Raw genomic sequence first — 11,950 nt, 5'->3', positions numbered from 1 at the left:
CCCCCCCGCCACAGGCGACGCCACCGAGCTCATGGCGGCGCCGGGCCGCGACTCCAAAGGGCCGGGGGAGCCGCCAAGGGAGGCGACGCCCCTTCCCCGGCCCGGCCCGGCCCCCGGGGCTGGCGGAGGGCCGGGGCCGGGGCCGAGCCGGCACCGGGCGCTGTCTTCGCCCTCCCGGGGCTGACGAGCCGCCGCCGGGGCTCCCGCTCCGTTGCCGGCCGCCAAGAGCCGGGGCGGGCTCGCAGGTGAGCTCCGAGCCCCAGGCACGGCGGGCGCTTCCAGCCCTGCTCGGTAAGGGCGGCGGTGCTAACCTGGGACCCAGCGCTTTCTAATCGTGGTCAGCTCTGCTTCTGCAGCCTCCGGCACCGGGAACGGCATGGCGGGTTCACACGGATGCTGCGTTTTCCCTCACACGCCCAGCACCGAGTTCGGCGCCCCAGCCCTTTCCTTTCAGCCGCTGCCTCCTCATGCCATCCCGCCCCAAACCGAGATTAATCACGGGGAGGGAAGCAGCGAAGATTAACCTCTCACAGAGACTTTACAGCGCTCCTTAAAGGTGACATAAAATAGCTCTCTCGTGTGGGATGAGACAGTAAAAGCTTACAGAGGTGAAGAATTTACAGTTTTTCCTCACTGGTATTTCTCCTTAAGTTCTAGTGCTCTGTCTATGCTCTGTACTTGTGGGTATAGAGAAAGCAAGAATATTTTGCCTCAGCAAAATATTTTACTTAAGTCTTCAGACTTTAACAAGTTCAAGAAACTGGACAGGACAGGAGGAACACCCATGCCTACACCATAAAAAAGGCTGAGGAGATTCTCTCAGTCCTCAGAGCTGCAAATTCTGTGAGCCTTCAGTCAAGATACCCTCAGTGCAAGCTGCAGGTAAAACGACCAGGTGCATCACACAAGCTACGTGGGCAGGAAAAGCATAAGAAAATGGCAGTGCGCCTTTTGGGGGGCATGGAGATGCCTCTGGGGCTCACACGCACAACTGCCGACCTGACTGAAGAAACAAGACCAAACTCAAGTTCCCCCTCCCAGCCCTGCATTCACACCCATCCCTCAGCCTGTGGGATAACACCAACACATCCAGCATGTTAAACAGAAAAGAAAGCATGAACGGGACTTTTCTATATGTTCTGAAGTTCTTAAGCCTATGAAAGGCTTTCTACTGCTTCACATACCCTCAGGCAGTCTCGTGCTGGTTTACATACACACAGTTGGAAATCTTGGAACATGTAGTCTTCGCTCTTCTTTCCTAGTGGTCAAGTTACTGAATTTAAATCCAATGCGTCTCTTGGATGTGAGTAATAGCTAACAGCTACTTCATGGCTATCACGTGGGAGAGAAGCCCAAGAACAGGCTATGTTTGTAATGGGGGCAAGCCTGTGCCTTGATGAATGTTTTGCTGTCTTCTCCTCAGATTTTTACAGACTTATTTCTCTTAAACACTTCCTCAGTGCAGCAGTGTCGCCTAACACTTTTTTTTTGGCAGTTAGCAGTAAGTTTTTCAGCATAAAATGGGATGCGGTCCTTCGCGTCTGTGCCAAGCTCAATGCAAAAAGCAAACTTGGAAAGTCTTTCTACACGGTTTGGAATACTAATTCTACAAAAGGAGATTAAAGAAATCACATTAGAAGTCAACTTTTCTATCTTTCCAGTTAGCTTTAGACACCTAGGTCTGAAAATTGAACAATGGAAAGATCAATCGGGCAGAACCGAGTTTGGGAACACACTTCATGTGCAAATGTGAAAACAATTGAGGGTGGAGAAAGTGTCATTTTGATTAATGAAGGCTAGAATGTGCTACTCGGATATAGACAAGAATGTATATATACACCTCTCCACAAGGTTCATTAAAACAATAGGAAGTAATCACATTTTAAAATACTAACAGGATTTTAAAAGAGTTAGAACACAGTATAGGCATGGCAGGTTCTTTTGAGCTAATCTCATACAGTAATGGGGAGGAGAAGAGGAGGCACAGGTTTGTATAACAGTGTTATGAACCTTTCAAGATAAACTCTGTGAAGCATAAAATCAACAAAATCAACCCTTTGGTGCAGTTCCTGGAGCTGCGTGGCACAAAGGACAGAACCCAGACTGTGCCAGAAACACCGTGCCTTACTGACATTACCCACACTTTCCACTTGTTTGATTTACCTCACAAAATAAAAATCACAATCAGAAAGAAAAGCTTAAGAATAATATACAAGGCTGATTAAAGCTTAAGAATAATATACATGATTTCCCAGGATGTCTGGAAGCAGCGCTGGAGGTGGTGAGGTGGTGAGGTGCAGGTGAGTGAGGAACCTTTTGCCTCTCCTGTCCGCTTGGAATTGCCGGGCAGGCATTTCAGAGTAAAAGCTGCCCACTGCTGCCCAGGAAGGAGTAAGTGCAGTTAATAAATAAATAATGGCCATTTAGATGAGAGAAAGCAACGTTTTGCTTTCTATTTACATCATACACAAGAATCACAATTTGAAGGTGTATATTGGCATTGGAGCTTGGCATACAGGCTACGAAGAGTGAACTGCCCAACTTTGTTCTTCCCATTCACACTTACCTTCATGTTGAGTTCCACACTTACAGCATGGTGAACCTTCGTCCACCCTCAACTTCACCCAAACATAATTAGGAAACTTTTCCTACACACATATAATAACCACTGAGTCCTGACCCTACAATCTCCCAAAATAACAAGCTGATTTACTGTGATTTTCTGGGCATTGCTACACTCGAGATGGCAATGCCTGCTCTGGGTGCTGGCTCTGCCAACAGCCCAGCTCGCAAGCCAGGGCGGCCTCGTGGCACAGGCAGAGTGAGCTACAACAAAGGCACTGCTCTGTATCACACATTTCAATATCCCAGCAGTTTTTCCTGTTTGGATGCAGGCCTAAATGTAGGTCAGGGTTTTAGGCAACCTCCAGAGAAGGGAAGAAGGCTACGCACACAGCATTATCAGCAGAAGGAACAGCATGGGCCCTCTCTGAGTCCACAAGATGGCAAAAAGCAGACCTGAGATTTATGAATTATAAGAACATAATTCATCTTATAATTTATGAATTATAAGATCATTGCATCACATTTGCCATTTAAGGTGCTTAAACAACCCATGATATTTCTAGCAGCTCCTTGGGTATGGCAATACTAGAATCATCATTCTTACAGTGGAGCAAAAGTTGAGAATTATGATGAATAACTGTTTTCACAGATTTTAGATATCCACATGAAAAGATGTTAGACTGAGATCTGCTCTCCTAGGTCACTGGGCAGAAGTTAGAATTTACTTCTCAGAGTACAACCTGGTACAACCACAATGATGAAAACCCCCAGAGATTAGGAAATCAACACTTACATAAATGTGTCTTTAGTTCAAAGATTCTAAATAGAGGATGAAGATTCTAAACAGAGGATAAAGATCCTGCATGCCCCATCTGAGAAATAAGGATGACATTCAGAAACACTTAACATTGCTAAAGTAGCTTATTTTTAAATGTCAGAAGTCAGTCTACCCAAAAGCAGAGCCACCCATGCTCTCAAATGTATTTTCTTAGCTTACTCTTTACCTCATATCCTATAACATAGTCAAGTCTCTTTCCCAAACTCATCAGATATAAAAAACAAAGCAAACAAACACAAAAAACACTACTCTTAGACTACACAAACATAATACTTGCAGGTAATAAGAAAGCAGCTTAATCTCACCTCCCTCCCTCTTTTTTTTGTTGTTCATGTATTATCTTCAGAGCTCATAGTCTCAAGGACTGTCTGAAGTAACTGATTTCTCTGTGGAGCTGGTATTCAAGTCTTTACATCATGCAAAATTTAGCTGGACATCGGCAGCCATAAGATTCCATCAAAACAGAAGACAGTCAAAAGGAAGGTTTTTTCTTAAACAGCGATGATTATTTGTCCTGTGCCAGCTGTAAACAAGGTAGACACATCTCAGAAGACACAAAAGAATCAAGTGATAAACAATGGCAGTAGTTAAAATAATGAGAACAATCCAAAATTCATTCTACTTACTTATTGCGGGTTGTGCAAGACCAAAAGGGCAAATTGTAGTGGTTAAATTCCAACGCAGAAGAAGCCTCTGAGAAGGATCTCTGAGGAGGCAGTTCCTGTTTGGGACATCGAGAGCCCACCTCCACTGGCTGCCGCAGGCCTGTACAAAGAGGTTGGTTCTTTGAACTTGCTTTGAAACTACATTAAACCCTTTCAAGTCACTGCAATGTCACAAACCCCAGCTGAAACTGACTAGCAGCTAGTTCGCATCACTAAACTCTGGCATTATAGTCTTGGCTTTGAAATCTATTAATGCATGCAATCATATTTTGCACTAGTTTTAATTTTCAAGTGGTATTACTGTATAGCACTTTCCAGAGTAAATTACAGCAAACACATGCAGCTATTTAAAAGTTCACTTGAAAGAGTAAGCAAGCACAAAAATTTCAGTAGAAGAGATGGATATGGAGTCTGGGACAGTGGCTGTCACAGGAACATCTGAAACCAAGTTCGTATACAAGACTGCTGATGTTGCAGTACATAATGTGTTGTTTTTGGTTTTGCAAATGGATTAATTGATGTCCAAGGGGGTCCTCAATAGAGTCTCCTCAATGCATCAGTATCATTTTAGCTTGATTTAAGCTGAATCATGACTGATCCAAACTCCCTGAGTTATTGGGTCACTGTGTACACATTCTGCTACATCAGCAACTACATATGCAAAGGAAACTCAGCTCAGATGTTATTGATGCTTTTGATAACAGCTGTACTTGTCCTTTGAACCAGTCAAGTGAGAAAATAGGTCTTTATGGTCTCCTATGGGAAAAGCTTTGACCTTACAGTTAGCAAGAAGTGACTGCGGTGATCTTTCTCTCCTATCTTTTAACATTAATACAACACCCCAAAATAATTACTTATGGAAAACCAAAAGATGTATACTTTGGATCACAGCGAACTATAGAGTGCAAATCCATAGCATATTAGATAGTATCTCAAACATTCACATATCTGTCATGATATGGGTACATGTGTCACCCACATTTCCACATGATGCATGCCAGAAAATCTCATGTCTATATCTCACACAGTAACAACTTTTTCTAAAAACTTTCCACATTTAGTAACCACATTTTCTAAAACTTTTGGAAACTATATCATATCAAAGACAGATTTATTCACATCCGCCCTATATAAGTACATCACTACTGTTACGCAGTATATTCTAGACATTCGTCTTTGTTATATGTTGTTAATATCCTTGAAATATTAGATATATCTACAAGTTTTACTAAGTTGAAAAAAAAAATCCTGTGTCAATTGCTACTTCCACAAAAACAAACAGTTTTCTTGTTAGAAAAGTATCATGTTTTAGCAATGTGTCTCAGAGCTAGAAAATTCTAACATTTATATATTTCTTCATCCTTATTTTATTTATTTATTTTTTAAAGAGGCCACCGAACCCTTTGTCTTCCCAGCCCTGGAATACTTATTCAAAGATATCGCTTAGGTTTGATTAATATCCATTTGGACTCTCTTTCTGCTCAGACTGATTACCAACATCTGAAACTCCAGGAAGCTCCATCTGAAACTCTTAGAATATGTCACATATTTCAGTTCCCTGACTTGAAGGGCAGAGGGGAGGGGAGAGAGCCTCAAAGGTTTTCAGCTATTGCAAATTTCTGGGAATACTCTTGTAACTGTGAAGTCTTTGTCTTGAAAGCATTTCATTTCAGTAAAATTACATCGCTAAGTATTCCAGGCATCACATATGGCCTGTGTGAATTCAAAACACACACACAAAAAGTCTGTGTTAATTGCTTAGGTGCAATAATTTAGACAGAAGGATTTAAGAGAGATTCTGCTAATTATACCTTACTTTCTGGGTTTTAGTTTTTAACTTTGCACTGCTTGTTTTCTCAGCAAACCCACTAAGCAGTTGTAATTTATTCAGCTTGTCCCCCACCCCCTTCGAGATTTACAATGATACATATCTTTGGCAGTTTTCCCCAGGAGATCTTTTATTTCTTCAACTTGAAAACATCCATTCACATCAAAAGCAAAGTCAGTACAGTTTATTATCCATTAGACAATTTGAATATGATTCTTCTACTAAAGGCTGTGACTGCAGGCAACCATCTGGGGTCTGGACACACAAAAGGCTGTTCGTAAGGGTGCACGCACAAAAGCGCCATGGGGATATGGAAGTGTGTGCCACACAAAGACACCCAGTTGTCTTTGGTTTCGTGCTTTTTTGAGGGTGCCATAAGCATCTAATCAGAGAATTAAGCATCAGGGAGGCAGCCCTCAGATGGCGGACGTCAGCTCCAGCAAGGACAGATGGCGAACAAAGGTGAAAAGCACACAATGCGCACGGGCCGGTTTATACAAGCAAGCAGTTCCACTCCGCAGCGACAACGCGGTACAGCTCCTGTGGCAGCGCATGCCGTGAAGTGAGAGCGTGTCCTTTTCCTTACAGCACTCTCACAACCACAGGCCCACTTTCCAGTAACCCACGGTACACACAGACTCACCATTGATCTTCCTCCCCCCTGGAGCATTACCTACGCTAACCGGGACCACGCGCGGGTCCTTGCGTAGGCAATCAGCGCCTACTGCCATAGAGATACCGGCACAGCATAACTGTTGGTGGGGGGAGCGCATTCCACTGACTGCCTTTTAGAACAGAAACTCAAGGTCTGAGCAGACAAAGAAAACAACTTTATCATTTAACTCACACAAGATATACCTGAAAACTGTTAATCACTTATTTTTCCATCTAATAAGTTACAATTGTTTTAAAAATAGGACGCATAAAGAAACAAGTTACTCTTGGACAGAGGTTTTCCGTATGGCAGTGTATACACAGTTTACATGATATCAGATATACTGTGGCATACATCCCACTGCTAACAAAACTCTGAAAGATTAAACGTACTTTTAGCTCGTCTTGCACTTTTCCAAAGTTTCTGAAAAGAGAAGACAAGATAGTTTTATATTGTATTTAAACAGCAAAGATATAGTGACTCTCCCAGCAACAAAGCCCAAATATTTAAATAAAAAGCAGGATGTCAGTAGGAAAACTGAAAAATGGAAAATTATAGGTTAATACAGACAAGCTTCAGTCTTCTGATATGGACACAATCCTTGCTGAATTTGTAAAACACTTTTGCTATTGCGGTTGCTGTTGTCTAAGAAAAGAGAAGAGTCCTTCCTTTTCCTGTTTGTAATAGTTTCTGTTAACAATAGAATGAAATTTAAAAACGCAGAGACTTCCATAAAGGTGTGTACAAAATAATCTTCTAATTTTAAAAAAATTACCATGGTCTGTTTCTGTGTGTATATAGACATACAAAAGTGCATGCACACACTTAAATATATTTACATTCTTGAAAGACTTCTCTGGTTTTGCAGAACATTGCCCAGGCGTGGACATGTTCAGCATCTTTGGGAAGGCTGTCAGTTGTTCACTTCAGACTCTCTGAAAATTGATCCATGAACAAATACTGGCTCTTTGAGGATTAGTCCATCTGCCTTCCAGATGGGGGAAAAGGTAGTGCCGTAGTAACAGCTGCTCAGACAAGTACGGCAGGTCACAGAAAAATAAGGAGGAAGGATAAAGCCAGGAGAGCTAATATTGAGGAAGCACGTGAGTTATTTGCAGGTAGATTGAGATGAGCAAATCTAGAAATGTCCCACCCCTGTATCAGTGCAGAGAAGGCACAATAGAAATGTAAAAATGTAATCAGTCTAACCTGTGTAATTTTATTTAGGAAAAGAGGGACAAGCTGTTCAGGACTGATATATAGCCCCCTTTGTTACAGCAAACAAAGCCATTGTGATGTAAAAACCCTATACCTTGAGACCCAGCATTTCTTTTATATCTCTATCACAGTACTCCAATCCTCAAAATTGAGAACAAAAATGTGTACACAGCTGGAGGTGTGCTCTTTTTATTTTTTTCCTCCCGTTTCCTTTCTCCAATTTTGGATAACATGAAGTCATAAGCTACATGTTACTGTTCATACTGATGTAGATGAGAGCTAGGCAGGATCTCTTCTCAACCTATTTTTCTCGGGAGTTATTGCTAGTGTATATGTTATCTCTCAGGTGAGATCAATTCCCAAATTTTAGTGGGCATTTAGCTTGAGAGAAACACCATCATGCTTCAAACACCATCCTGCAAGCTGATTAATAGCCTGAGTTTCTTTGCATTCACTAGAGCTAAAGACATTTAATGGAGACTGAGGAGAGAGGAAAAAATAACATTTTTCTGTGCTGGACATTTAACGATGACTTCATAAGGGCTAATTTTCTTAATTTTTGCCAGGTAATTGGATCAACATACAGTAACACAGCATTCCTACCTCCATGTGATTTCACCTCTAATGGATTTCTTCCTGGATGCCATGATCCAAACATTTTAACACAAGAACTGCTAGTTTGGAAAAAGTGCTGTCACACACAAGGTCAGTGACACCAGGAAGCATAGCCAGTACATGCAATTGGAAATGCCACGACCTCCTTTTCTTCGGAAGATTATCTATTTCATGTATAAGATTATAATTGAATGTATTCTGGTAGTTGGTACCTTTCAGTTGTTTTGTTTGGTTTTGTTTGTTTTTGGAGGAAGCCACATCTTCACTTATGAAAATACTTTAATGGAAACAAATTAGTCACTGTTGAGCTTTGTAAGTGAACTATACCCCAAGCATATATTCCAAAATACATTATGAAATATGTTTTGTTTTGGTTTTATCTTTTATCTTATACATTCCATGTATTATGAGATGTAACATTTAATATCTTCATTTGCAGATTGTTCTGTTAAGAAACATGGTTATGTTTGAACAGTAACTTCTTTCCAGTTCTATCATATGACAGAATTGGGCTTTAGACAAGAAAGAAAAAAGAAAATGAAAATGTAAGAGAAAACTTGTGGTTTTAATTGTCTGAGTTCAGAAAGCTAACTGATAATAATAGCTTATTCAAGCCATCACCCATGACTGTAGCTTGCCAGAACAATAAAACCTTTCTTGGAGACATGCAGAATACTAAAACTCATCAGAATCTCCCTCTTAAAAAAAAAAAAAAAAAAAGGCAAACAAGCTCACTTGGCAACATATTTGTGGATAATTGAGATAATTGATACTACTTACAGGCTCCCTTTCTATTTTATTAGAAACCTATATGGTACCATATACAAAAAAAAACTCAGCACAACAATGCTACTATACTCCCAAAGGTTCATTTCATTCCATCTAAGTACAGCAAGTTTCAGTGCAGTGCTAACTGGTTCTGTCCTGTACTGCCCAGCTCTGACAGGCCCCTCTCAGCCACCAAGGCCATGCTCGTCTCTCACAGTAGCTACACATCGAGCTGTAAACCAGCTGTAAAACAAACGAGCAAACCTTTCAAAGCACATATGTACATCATTGATGGCCTTTAAATAGATATTTATATGTATATTTAAATATATCCCAGCACACACACACAAAAATGCACTTTCCTGTGTTAAGCCCGAGTTCTAGAACATTTTTGCCAGAAGGGTGTTTTCATATCCCCTCTGTACAGGCAGTTGCTTTCCTTGCAAACTAAAGATGCAAACTATTCCAGACAAAAAAGCACAACTGAACATTTGATGAGAAAAGACAAGGGACCTAAAAGGCTTATTATGAAACACATGTTAATAATATCCTCTTCATTCAGGAAAATGGAAGGAAAGATTGTCACCTTGTCACCTCTCCTTGTTTTCACAGTAGATAGAACACCGTCAGCATCAGCCAAATCAAAATTACACATCCAGTATGTTACTGGAGGTTATATGTTAAACTACTTTTGTCAGATTTTTCACAGAGCAGAGAACATTAAAGACAACTATTTCATAAGTGGGTTAGGAAACTAAATCTTAGCCTTAAATTAGCACTTAACTTCTGACATCTTCTACTGCAAGAGCTTTCTTTCATTTAAGGGCAAGGGTCATCAAAATCTATCCTATGTGAAATTTCTTACGAATCTTCATGGTAAGCACCTATATTCTGTTAATGACAACATGTTGCTTTGAGACTGACATACCGAGGGAGCCAGAATCCCTTCCTTTCTACTCTCTTCTGAGGGAGGAAGCCCATTCTGCATGCAACCTCTGAAAGGAGGGTTCGAACAAATTCTGTTCCTTCTGCAGCAATCAGTCCAATCCCAAAATACAAAATTAGAGAACCTCTGTAAATTCTAAATCTCAGGTGATGTTCAGTGGTCTACTACATAGCTACTTTATCAAAACAAAATCAGCTCATGTTTGAGTATGACTTGAAATAGCCATGCTCAGCAGCATAGCATTAGATACAGAGACAGCTTGAGGGATTGTCCCAGTAGAACACCCCTGAAACCCTCAGTACTGGCTTGGCACAAGCTCACCAGAACCTCAAGACACCTCCAGCTGGAGCTGGCACACCTGGACACAGACACCCTGCTTCCAGCGAGACACTAATTCCTGAAGCAGGGCTTCAGCAACTCAGCGCAGCTCCTCAGTTCCACGGGCCCAGCGACAGCAGAGCAGGAAGGAGAACCAGCCCTGTCAGACTCGCTGCAAGTGCCGCGTTGGTCAGGCAGGTGAGAGGAGCATGGGGCTGCACTTGCCAGCACCTTTTCCTACAGACAAGGAATGATTAACGTGATTGCTTTCCACCTGCATAACACAGAGAAAGGGTAAGCTGGGTCTTCAGCATGCAAAGGAGGCAATGGTGCAGGGCAGGTGGGGATGGGGGAAGACTCCTCTGTTGCTGTTAGTTTTAGCACATCACTGTTCCCTGTTACAACCTGATATAATAGAGAAGGAGCAGAATATTCAGTCCTTCCCTCCAGAAATAGCTGAGGAACACAGGCCTCCCTCTCCCTCAGGGTGCTGAGGTGAACCATGAGCACAGAGCGTCAGCCACAGCTGGGGCAGTCGGCCATGGAAGCCTCTCAGAAGGGAGCTGGGATGAGGAGCAGGCTGCTCGGAAGCTTTGTAATTGCATGTTAGTTAACTTGCAAGTCAGCAGCTATAGCATTAAACTAATAATATTACTACAATGCAGAAAGCTCGATTCAGAGATGGAGTTAAATAGTACGTTGCCAAAATAACATTCATATTGGCAAATAAGTGAAGTTTAATTTGAACTTCCCTTAATCATACCACAATATTACTATAAGGTTTATAAGAACCTTTTTTTTTTTTTTTTAAAGTTATTTAATGGACAAGATAACAGGCTTTTAGAAGCTATATACATTCAGCTAGCTATTTATTATATAGCTCTGATCTGCCATCCATATAAATTACTAACATCCTTCAGAAAGCTTTTAACTCAAGCCCTTTAGATCAACACAAAGAAGTCAACTTTGACAAGATCCTTTACAATTTTCTTAGGTTAAAAAAGAGTCTCACGTACAAGATGCATAGAGATGGGTTTTTGTTGTTGGCTGTTTTTTTGTCAAAACAATATATCATACTGTCAAAATGTATTCAAAATCTAGAAGATGAAAGGAGGATGCTACAGAAAAACTAAAAACAACAAAAAGCATGTTCAGTAAAAGAGGTACTCACCAAAGGACATCTATTTAAAGGAACACTATAAACATTACTATATTTTTTTCAACTGGTGAGCTTTTACTTAAGCAAACTCATAAGGCAGTAATTCATTTTCTTCCAAAAGCAGGTTTCTGGATTTGTTTTATTTTGCAGGGTTTTCTTGGATTTTCTTTGCTTTGGATTTTTAAGGAGCAGGTGTCTGCTTTATTATGGTTCTGTGTGAATGCTTTTCTCTCTGAACTGCTAGGTAGTTTCACTCAGCTTTTAATAAAGAACTTCTGAGAATGTTCTCAGTTCTTTTCTGATAGTGGATCCAAACGATTGAAAAAGTTAAATACATTCATCTAATGTTTCTAAATGTTAAGAAAAATACATATA

The 11,950-nt window shown here is 41.0% G+C and overlaps 1 protein-coding gene across 1 annotated transcript in view; it reads right to left on the bottom strand.

Moving 5' to 3' along the window:
• Positions 1 to 11,950, bottom strand: part of SPSB4 (splA/ryanodine receptor domain and SOCS box containing 4) — a 143,918-nt gene that overhangs the window by 89,709 nt on the left and 42,259 nt on the right. The gene's annotated exons all lie outside the window — the stretch shown is intronic.

The sequence above is a fragment of the Oxyura jamaicensis genome, chromosome 9 (genome assembly GCF_011077185.1).
Source record: "Oxyura jamaicensis isolate SHBP4307 breed ruddy duck chromosome 9, BPBGC_Ojam_1.0, whole genome shotgun sequence".
Classification (NCBI taxonomy): Eukaryota; Metazoa; Chordata; class Aves; order Anseriformes; family Anatidae; genus Oxyura; species Oxyura jamaicensis.
This window is presented reverse-complemented; position numbering and strand designations above follow the sequence as displayed.